The sequence below is a fragment of the Gorilla gorilla genome, chromosome 13 (assembly GCF_029281585.2).
Source record: "Gorilla gorilla gorilla isolate KB3781 chromosome 13, NHGRI_mGorGor1-v2.1_pri, whole genome shotgun sequence".
In the NCBI taxonomy this organism is placed as follows: domain Eukaryota; kingdom Metazoa; phylum Chordata; class Mammalia; order Primates; family Hominidae; genus Gorilla; species Gorilla gorilla.
The window spans coordinates 68,731,437-68,742,475 of NC_073237.2; the positions used below are offsets into that span (position 1 = coordinate 68,731,437).

Here is an 11,039-nt window from a genome sequence, read left to right on the forward strand (position 1 = left end):
TTTAGGCATGAATCCAGGGTCATGGGTACCAGATGCATGGTCTAGGTAGGGGGTGTCATGTACTAGGTGAGCATGGGGTTCCGCTGGGCATGTTCCCTTGTCTTGTAGGATGTTAGCTCTGAGGGGCGTGGCTGGAAGAAGGCTAGCCTTGAGCCCTCTAAAAGGCAGGGCTCAGGGCAAAGCTCCCAGTTGCTCAGGCCTGTGGGTAATACTGCTTAAAAATCCCCTTGAGAACTTCTTTAAAATGCAAATGTCTCGATTCTTTTGTAGTTCAAAAGCATGATGATTGGGTGTTCACAGGCATGTGTAAGACGTGACACCCTCTGAACCTCCTTATGACCCGGTACATTACCTGTCTGACCTGAAAAAAAAATGCAAATTTCTGGATTCTACCCGCCTCCCCGCACTCCGACATTATGATGTAGCAGCTCTGTGGTAGGATCCAGGAATCTGCCTGTGTAATCACAGGTTGATATTCTGGTGTTTCCTGGTTTTGCTCTGCTGATTTGGGGGATGTTTACCAGCAGGAGAGCAGCCTCTTTCCTCTTCCCTCCTCCCTTGCTGCCCTCCCCAGACCCCAGTGACTCACGCTCCTCCTGCTCCTCCTGTTGCTGACCTCTCTGTTGTGGTTGCCAGCGCTACTTTGCAGACGCTGCCTGCTCCCTGCACGCCAACACAGATTCTGTTTCCCTGCTACCGCTGCTGCTGTTGTTTGTTCCGTCCCTGGCTTATTGTAGGAGAACTGATTGTTCTGTTGCCACTGCTACCAAGCTGCAAACACCAGGCTCACGGTGCAAGGGGAAGGGGCTTCTCCTCTGGGTGTTCTGCCTCTATCGCCTAGGCTCTCAGGCTTTGTTGCCAATGGCACTGCGAGACCCTAAACTATGGCCTTGTGATTCCCACATCTCCATTTAGTTCTTTCTTTTGTTCTCTAAGATCTGAGAAGGAGCTCATGTCTTTCAGTGTTCCTGTTTTCTTGCGATACTTCGCCCCTCCCCGACTCCAGAATTTAGGGCAACCTTCTGCTATGGTCTGAATATTTATATCTCTCCACCCCACCAAACTTATATGTTGAAATCTTAACCCCTAAGGTGGTGGTATTAGAAACTGAAGCTTCTGGGAGGTAATTAGGTTATAAGGACAAAGCCCTCATGAATGGGATTACTGTTCTTATAAAAAAAAAAAGGCCCCAGAAAGCTAGCTAGTTCCTTCCACCATGTGAGGACAGAACGTGAAGGTGCTGTCTACCAGGAAGGGTCCCTCACCAGATACCAATCATCTGGCACCTTGATCTTGAACTTCCTATCCTCCAGAACTGTAAACAAATAAATTTCTCTTGTTTATAAACCATAAGTTCATGATTTTTTTTTTTTGAGATGGAGTTTCGCTCTTGTTGCCCAGGCTGGAGTGCAGTGGTGCGATCTCGGCTCACAACAAACTCCGCCTCCCGGGTTCAAGCGATTCTCCTGCCTCAACTTCCCAAGTAGCTGGGATTACAGGCATGCGCCACCATGCCTGGCGAATTTTGTATTTTTAGTAGAGACGGGGTTTCTCCATGTTGGTCAGGCTGGTCTCGAACTCCTGACCTCAGGTGATCCACCCGCCTCGGCCTCCCAAAGTGCTGGGGTTACAGATGTGAGACACCGCACCTGGCCAAGTTCATGATTTTTGTAATTAGCATCCCAAATGGACTAAAACCCCCATCCTCCTGAAGGTTCTGAATCTGAGGACCCAAGACTTGGCTCTCAGCCTTAGTGTCCTGCTCCCACTATTTTCAGGGGGCCCAATATAAATGTCCTGAGTTTTTGAGGTGGTTGGCTTGCAAACTGACCTTTAGTATGCCCTTTGTTACATTTACAAAATAGATTGCTTACAGGGTTAGACAAATACAGTTGACCCTCTGTATCCCTGCCTTCCATATCCATGGGTCAAAATTATTTGGAAAAAAAATGTGTCTGTGTTGAACATGTATAGATTTTTTTGTATATTTCCTAAACTGTATCGTATAATAACTAGTTACAGAGCATTCATATTGTATTAGGCATTATAAGTAGTGTAGTTATGATTTAAAGTATGTGAGAGAATGTGCACAGGTTATATAGAAATACTACACCTTTTTTTTTTTTTTATCAGGGACTGAAGCATCTTTTCAGCTGTGACTTTGGTATCCGGCGGGGGGTGGGGCGGTAGGTGGGTCCTGGAACCATTCCTCCATGAATACCAAGGGATAACTCTAATTGCTAAATCATTTCCTATTTTTGTGAACTGGTAAAGGACTGCGTGAGAAAAGCCAAAAATTAAAGAATAATATGCTTATTCAAGCCCGATGTGGTGGCGGGCACTTGTAGTCCTAGCTACTTGGAAGGCCAAGATGGGCCCAGGAGTTTGAGGCTATAGAGGGCTATGGTTGCACCTGTGAATAGTCACTGCTCTAGCTCGGGCAACATAGCTAGACCCTGTCTCTAAAAAAGAAAAATTCTGCTGTAATAAACCTGCACTCATAAAATGATGTCTATGTGTCTATATAGTGTGTATATGTATATGTGTATAGGAAATGTGTATATATGTGTGTGTGTTTGTGTGTGTGGATACTGTATTAGTTAAGACAAAAAAATCTGGCTTCATATGTTATAAAATAATGTCTTGAGCTATCCATTCAAGTGTGCTTTCTTGTTTCTCTGTTTTTTTTTTTTTTTTTTTCCTATTTCATTCAGTGGTTTTCACTGCCTTTGGGAAAAAGTGACACAGCAAAACACTTAGAAGAATCAAATGTTCATCCTTTGAGAATGTGGTCTGCACATAAGAGAGAACATTTAGAATCAAATTATGAGACTAAACCAGTTTCCCTCACCTGCAGCTAGATAAAAATTTCTAAGAGGAAGGAGAGAATCAGGAAAGATTGAAGACTTGACTCCCTGATAAGGGTTCTGCCCGAGTTCTGAGAATGGAGAATAAAAGACACCCTCCCCGTCTCTAATAGATTTTGTCAGTGAAGGTCAGAGAGGCCCACGAAATCAGGTCTGGGGAGCAAGGTAAAACCCAGAATTTCTACATGATCATGTTAAAGAGGGAATAAAGGAATATCATTATAGAGTATCTGGGCAGGTGGGCATGAGACAGCCTGATTGAGTTCCTGAAATCCCAGGTCAGTGTGGGAGCAGCAGAATATTTTATGTGGCTGAGAGCTCCATAGTTTCTTTCTTTCTTTATTTATTTGAGATGGAGTCTCACTCTGTTGCCCAGGCTGGAGTGTAGTGACACTATCTCTACTCACTGCAACCTGTCTCCCTGGTTCAAGTAATTATGTCTCAGCCTCCTGAGTAGCTGGTATTACAGATACGTGCCACCACACCTGGCTAATTTTTTTATTTTTAGTAGAGATGGGATTTTATCATGTTGCCCAGGCTGGTCTCAAACTCCTGACCTCAAGTGATCCACCCGCCTCAGCCGCACAAAGTGCTGGGATTACAGGTGTGAGCCACCAGCAGTCTCTGCTACTCAGGAGGCTGAGGCAGAAGAATCGCTTGAACCCGGGAGGCGGAGGTTGCAGTGAACCGAGATTGTGCCACTGCACTCCAGCCTGATGACAGAGCAAGACTCCATCTTAAAAAAAAAAAAGCTTCTCAAGGTATTTTCTGTGCTTCTTGTTTTCTTTTTTGTATTTTTCTTCTTTAGATCTTTGTGTTTCATTCTGGATAACTTTTAGTGACCTGTCTCCTAGTTCACTAATTCTCTTTTCAGCTATGTCTAGTATTATAATTTGTTTATTGAATTATTAATTTTAGGTAAAAAATTTTCAGCTTTAGGATATCTAATTTGCCACTTGTTTTCTGCCATAATTTTTTTTTTTTTTTTTGAGGCGGAGTCTTACTCTGTCACCCAGGCTGGAGTGCGGTGGTGTGATCTCGACTCACTGCAAGATCTATGTCCCAAGTTCACATCATTCTCCTGCCTCAGCCTCTCGAGTAGCTGGGACTACAGGCGCCTGCCACCATGCCCAGCTAATTATTATTATTATTTTTTTGTATTTTTAGTAGAGGGAGGGTTTCACCGTGTTAGCCAGGATGGTCTCCATCTCCTGACCCCGTGATCCGCCCACCTCGGCCTTCCAAAGTGCTGGGATTACTGGCATGAGCCACCGCACCTAGCTTCTGCCATAATTTTTAACCTTGACTTTTACCTACTTAAACATAGCAAACACAGTTGTTTATATATTTATCTAATAATTCCAGTATCAGGAGCCTCTGGAGTCTACTTTTGTCTACTTTAATTGTTTTTTGTTTTTTAAATTTACATTAACAGTGTCTAGTCTGTATTTATGCCTGGCTACTTTTGATTGTGTGCTAGACATTGTTTTTGGCAAATAATTGTTTAAACACAATATGTACAAATCATATGAAGCCTAGACTGGTGTTTTGTTCACCAAAAAAGATTTTAAATTACTTTAGTTACGTTCCTAGGGACACTATTAACTCAGGATGATGTTAATTGAAGTTTCAGATTTGATATTTTCTAGGTCAACTGGACCAACTATCCCTGCTATATGATTTATTTCCTAAAGCAATATCAAGTTCAGCTCTGCACCTCTCTTATATACTGTGGAGCTCTCAGTCACATAAAATATTCTGCTGCTCTCACACTGCCCTGTAGTTCATAAGAGGAATAGTTTACTATTAATCGGTATTACTCTTACATCTAGGGTGTAGCTCTTTGAGCTACCAGCCCAAAGTGAAGAATAATTTACTGAATTCCTACTTTGTCTGGCTCTAGGCACTGATTTTTTTTACCCTCTTGGCCACCTGTCTTCAATTGGAAAATGCCCTCAATTCAAAAATGCTCCAAGTGCCAAGCTTTCCTATCTGAATTCCCATTTTTTCCTGTATCTGGCTGGCAATTCATTAGAATCCTGCTAGCCCTTTGATGCTTCTAAGATTTTCATCTTTTATTTTTATTTATTTATTTGAGATGGAGTCTTGCTCTGTTGCCCAGGCTGGAGTGCAGTGGTGTGATCTTGGCTCACTGCAACCTCCATCTCCTAGGGTTAAGTGATTCTCCTGCCTCAGCCTCCCAAGCAGCTGGGACTACAGGCATCCACCAGCATGCCTGGCTAATTTTGTATTTTTAGTAGAGACGGAGTTTCACCATGTTGGCCAGGCTGATCTTGAACTCCTAACCTCAGGTTATCTGCCTGCCTTGGCCTTCCAAAGTGTTGGGTTTATAGGCATTAGCCACCATACCCAGCCTGAAGTTTTGATTAAAAATGCTTTACTGGGCTGGGCATGGCGGCTCACGCGTGTAATCCCAGCACTTTGGGAGGTTGAGGCAGGCAGATCACTTGAGGTCAGGAGTTCAAGACCAGCCTGACCAACATGGTGAAACCCCATCTCTACTAAAAATACAAAAATTAGCCAGGTATGGTGGTGCATGCCTGTAATCCCAGCTACTCAGGAGGCTGAGGCAGGAGAATCGCTTGAATCTGGGAGGCAGAGGTTGCAGTGAGCCAAGATCGTGCCACTGTACTCCAGCCTGGACAACAAGAGTGAGAGACTCCATCTCAAAACAAACAAAAAAAAAACTTTACCAGAATTAAAGCCCAGTCATCTTGAAGCCATGATCATGAAGCTGTGGAAGAACCGGTGAGGTAGGATGAGACATATTCTCAGATGCTACGCTGATTTGGGGCTGTGATGATTTTGGACCATAGACTATGATGAGGCTTCAAAAAGGGTGCAATAGTGTATTTTAATTTCTTTGGGTAGATTCAAATTAATCTTCAGAAAGACAAAATGCAAATGTAGTCTTGTTAGAGCTTGCTGATGAGACTAAATTTTCCAAGTGTTTGAGGAATGCCAACAAGGGAAAGGCAAAGCAAACTATTTTTAATGACCTTATGGCTCTGAATTGCTAAAAGGGAGTCAGTCCACCAGGCTCAGGCTACTTGGAGTAGAGGATCCTGTTTCAGTGACAAACTGGCTCATCCCTTAATCTGCCTTAAAATGATGGCTTAGCATACATGTAGGAGCTGGGGCTAAGGGAGAAGGAGGTGCTGTGTTTTGCAGAAGAAGCTACATTCTGTAGTAAGGCCTGACTCTTCCCTAGCCTTGGAGGGGAAATACTTGTGAGACAGTGGCCGGGATCAGCTGAAGTGCCCTCTCTTGCTTTGCCTATAGGAAACTGAGCCCCTTTTTGTGGAGTATATTCATCCAGAGAACCCTCACACCTTATAATGCATAAAGTGATAAAGGCTTGGAGATCTGGAGAAACCCAAGGTGCGATCCCTGGCTCTAGAAGAAACTCTGGGCAGCCAGCATGATTTACTTTTCTCTGCTCCAAAGACTGGAGGATAAATTAAAGGAAAAGAGGGTATGACCCAGCAATCCACTGGTGCGAGTTGTTGCTTTAAGCAAAGACTACTGCTTCCCTTCCTGATTTTCTCCTGACCATACTCTCCCAGAGGTGTCTCCCAGCAACCACCAGAGTTGTGGTTAAGTACACCTAGCCAATCCAATAAATCTAAGGGAGATGCAGTCCACACAGCCTTGCATGACTTGTCATGTGAGTTACTATTCTGGAGAGACAAACTCAGGCTGGAAACTTATTTGAGATAGCTTATGAAAACAAAGATAATTTATGATAAGGATACAGGCACTCTCATACAATCTAAGGCAGAAAAACAGCTAAGCATCAGAACAAACTGGACCAAAGACTTAAACACTTCTGCTCCTTTGTGTAATTGGTTTCATGCGTTTCTCTCTCTCCCTTCCTCTCTCTCTTTTCTCTCTGTGGACTAGGTTTTTCTACTTTTCATATACAAATTTTAAAAATACAATTTCTGGCCAGGTGCAGTGACTCACGCTTGTAATCCCAGCATTTTGGGAGGCCGAGGCAGGTGGATCACTTGAGGCCAGGACTTTAAGACCAGCCTGGCCATCATGGTGAAACCCCATCTCTATTGCAAATACAAAAATTAGCCGGGTGTGATGGTGCACGTCTGTAGTCTCAGCTACTTGGGAGGCTGAGGCAGGAGAATCGCTTAAACCCGGGAGGCAGAGGTTCCAGTGAGCTGAGATTGTGTCACTGCACTCCAGCCTGGGTAACAGAGTGAGAATCTGTCTCAAAATAAATGAATAAATAAGTAAAATAAACAATAAAATAAATACAATTTAAAAAATTTCCCAACATTAAATGTCAGCAATTTGGAGAGGGACAGCTGTCTCTTGTTCTCTCTCTTCTCCAATTCTCAATTCCTAGGTCTGATGCTTTCCCTGGCTCAACTGACTATGGTTGCGGGGTAGGGCCATGAAACAGAAATATCACATTAGGATCCAACCTTTAATTATGTAGATGGACAGCAGTTTACAGAAAAAGTGGTGGGGAGGTGGAGGGAGGTGCTGAACAGACATTCTAAAAGGGCTCCACCAAAGAAAGCTATTTGTTATACTTATGAACATTCTGGAAAATTCTTTCAATTGTGTTCATGAAGAAATTATGATTGATTGGTTAAAAGCTAACACACATGTAGATTATATAACTTCTAAAATTTGTATTTGGTATCTGAATCTATATATTATTTTGGCATGTATAGAAAAATCCCAGAAATTTCCAAGGCTATCATTAGAAAAACGTTAACGAAAAGGTTAATGGAATTCTATATATTTAGTTCCTGTGAGAATGTCCATTTTAACTTTCTTAATCAACTGATGAAGAAACAGAACTGAAATCACAAGATTATAAAGATATTTTAACGATGCATTTAGGTTTTCATTCTAAATGCTGAAAAAAGGTATCCCTGCAAATAGTGGTTAAGAAATTAAGAAGTCCAAAACCCAATAATGTAGTTGGCAGCCTATTATAAAGATTTAGAGTATTCAAAGCTAAAGGGAAATAAAAAGAGTACTTTTTATACCAGAGTAGAAACAGTTTATTTTCATGATCACTACTCTTACTTCAAATATATCTATTATCTAAGTTGATGCTTGCAAAGAGTCCTGATTCTTACACAAAGGCAGTCGATTCATGGATCTCTTATAGAGAGAGAAAAAAAAACTAGTTGGATGTGTTACAGCTATATGAATCATGTAGGATGCTGCTTAAAGCTATATTTATCATGGATGAAGGAATGTTTTCAGGGGAAGCTATGAGTCTACCTAAAGTTACCCAGTTAACCTCTGTTCCAAGGGACTCATCTTTTCAGCATTTTGTTTAGTGTGTTACAAAGTACCCCGATGTCTTCTAAACTATTAGGATTGCAGGAGGAAACTCTCCCAGAGCTGCTAGAAGTCATCCTTGAAAGTTTGGATTTCTCCTGAAAACTTGTATTTCTATCATTGTTTTAACTATCTTCTTGAATCCTCTTGATCCTGACCTACATGTCCTCTTCCCTTGATTACATTTAAATTTAGCTGCATATAACCTTGTTCTTTTCCTTCTAATCCAACCTATAAACCATATCAGGGGAAGATATGTGATTTGTCAATTTTGTTGCCTCACTTCCTCCTCAAGAACTTTCAGTGGCTCCATTTTATCTCTGAGATTAAATTGCAGCCACTCATCCTGAGTTTTGGTGTTCCACAATCTGACATATCTAGTCAGCTTTGTGTCCTAGTGTGTTTGTGTTGCTATAAAGGAAGACTGAGACTAGATAGTTTAATAAGAAAAAAGGTTGATTTGGCTCACAATTCTGCTTGCTGGAAGATTGGGCATTTGGTAAAAGCCTTAGGCTGCTTCTATTCATGGCAGAAGAGTAAGCGGAGCCTTCATGTGCGGAAATCACAGGGCAAGGGAGGCAGCAAGGGAGGTGTGGAGAGGTGCCAGGCTCTTTTTAACAACCACTTCTCATGGGAACTAATACAGTGAGAACTCACTGACACTTTCTACAGGGAGGGCATTAATTTATTTGTGAATGATTCTCCCCCATGACCCAAATACCTCTCATTAGGCCCCACCTCCAACATTGGGATAAAGTTTCAACATGAGGTTTGAAGGGGGAACAAACATCCAAACTATAGCATTCTGCTTTGGCCCCCTAAAACTTATGTCCTTCTCACATTCAAATACAATCATTTCTTCCTAATAGTCCCTAAAAGTCTTAACTTGTTCCAGCATAAACTCAAAAGTCCAAAGTCCAAAGTATCACCTGAGACTCAAGGCAACTTCTTTACAGCTGTGAGCTTGCAAAAATAAAAGATGAATTATATTCTTCCATGATACAATGGTTGTACAGGCATTGAGTAAACATTCCCATTTCCCTAAGGGAGAAACTGGCCAAAAGAAAGTGGTAACAGGTCCCATCCAAGTCTGAAACCCAGTGGGCAGACATTCTTTTTTTTGAGGCAGAGTCTCGCTCTGTCACCCAGGCTGGAATGCAGTGGCGCGATCTCGGCTCACTGCAAGCTCTGCCTCCCGGGATCACGCCATTCTCCTGCTTCAGCCTCCCGAGTAGCTGGGACTACAGGCACCCGCCACCATGCCTGGCTAATTTTTTGTATTTTTAGTAGAGACGGGGTTTCACTGTGTTAGCCAGGATGGTCTTGATCTCCTGACCTCATGATCCGCCTGCCTCGGCCTCCCAAAGTGCTAAGATTACAGACGTGAGCCACTGCGCCTGGCCAGACATTAACTCTTAAAACTCCAAAATAATTTCCTTTGATTCCATATACCACATCCTGGGCATAGTAGTGTGAGGGGTGGGTCCTAAGGCCTTAGGCAGCCCCACTCTTTGGCTTTGCTGGGTGCAGCCCACATGACTGCTCTCACAGATTGAAGCCCAATGCCTGTGCCTTTTTCAGGCTGCCGTCGTATGTTGCTGGTGGCTCTATAATTCTGGGGTCTGGAGGGTGGTAGCCCTGCTCCCACACCTCCAATAGATAATGCCCAAGTAGAGGCTGTCTGTGGTTGATCTGACCCTATGGCAGACTTCTGCCTGCCTTCCCAGGCTTTCCAATAAATCCTCTGAAATCTAGGTGGAAGCTGCCAAGCCTCCAACATTCTTGCATTATGGGCACCTGCAGATTTCACACCATGAAGCCACCAAGGCTTACCACTTACACCCACCTGAGCAGTGGCTCAAACAATACCTGGGGCCATTGGAGCCATGGCTGGAGCCAGAGTGGCCAGGATGCAGACAGCAGCATCCTGAGGCAGCACAGGGCAGTGGTGCCCCAGGCTTGTCCTGCAAAATTATTTTGTCCTCCTAGGCCTCTAGGCTTGTGATGGGAGGAGCAGCCTCAAAGGTTTCTGAAATGCCTTTGGGGCCTTTTTTTCCAAAGTCTTGGCTATTAGAACCTAGCTCCCAGTTAGTCATGCTAATATCTCTCTAGCAAGTGTTTGGCTGCATCCTTGAATTCCTCTCCTGAAAACACTCTTTCTTCAACTACCACATGGCCAGGCTGCAAATCTTCCAAATTTTTATGGTTTACTTGGTTTTTAGTTACAATTTACAACTTTAGGTCACTCATTTGCTGCCATATCTAGTTTACAATCATATTTACAATTAAAAGCAGTGTAAACCAAAAAGTATCTGAGACAGGTCTCAATCAATGTAAGGGTTTATTTTGCGATGGTTAAGGACCATGGCCCATGACACAGCCTCAGGAAGTCCTGAGAACATGTGCCCAAGGTAGTTTTGTGTAGCTTGGTTTTATACATTTTAGGGAGACAGAAGTTACAGACAAAAACATAAATCAATACATGCAAGGTATACATTGGTTTGGCCCAGAAAGGCAAGACATCTCCAAGTGGGGGCTTCCAGGTCATAGGTATATTCAAAAATTTCCTGATTGGCAATGATTGAATGAGTTAAGCTCTGCCTGAACAGTTGAAGTCAGCTTGAGTTAAGATAAAGAGGTTGGCTGGGCACTGTGGCTCATGCCTGTAATCCTAGCACTTTAGGAGGCTGAGGTGGTCAGATTGCTTGAACCCAGAAGTTTGAGATCAGCCTGGGCAACATCATGAGACCCTGTCTTCCCAAAAAATAAAAAAATTAGATGGGCATGGTGGAGCACACCTGTAGTCCTTGCTACTCGAGAGGCTGGGGCAGG

General features: G+C 43.1%; 1 non-coding gene across 1 annotated transcript; it reads left to right on the plus strand.

Annotated features, from left to right (window-relative positions):
- Positions 1 to 258: 258 nt before the first annotated feature.
- Positions 259 to 362, plus strand: LOC115935919 (small nucleolar RNA U13). The gene has a single exon (XR_004071509.1). It is a non-coding gene; the product is annotated as a small nucleolar RNA U13 (small nucleolar RNA).
- The last annotated feature ends 10,677 nt before the right edge of the window (positions 363 to 11,039 follow it).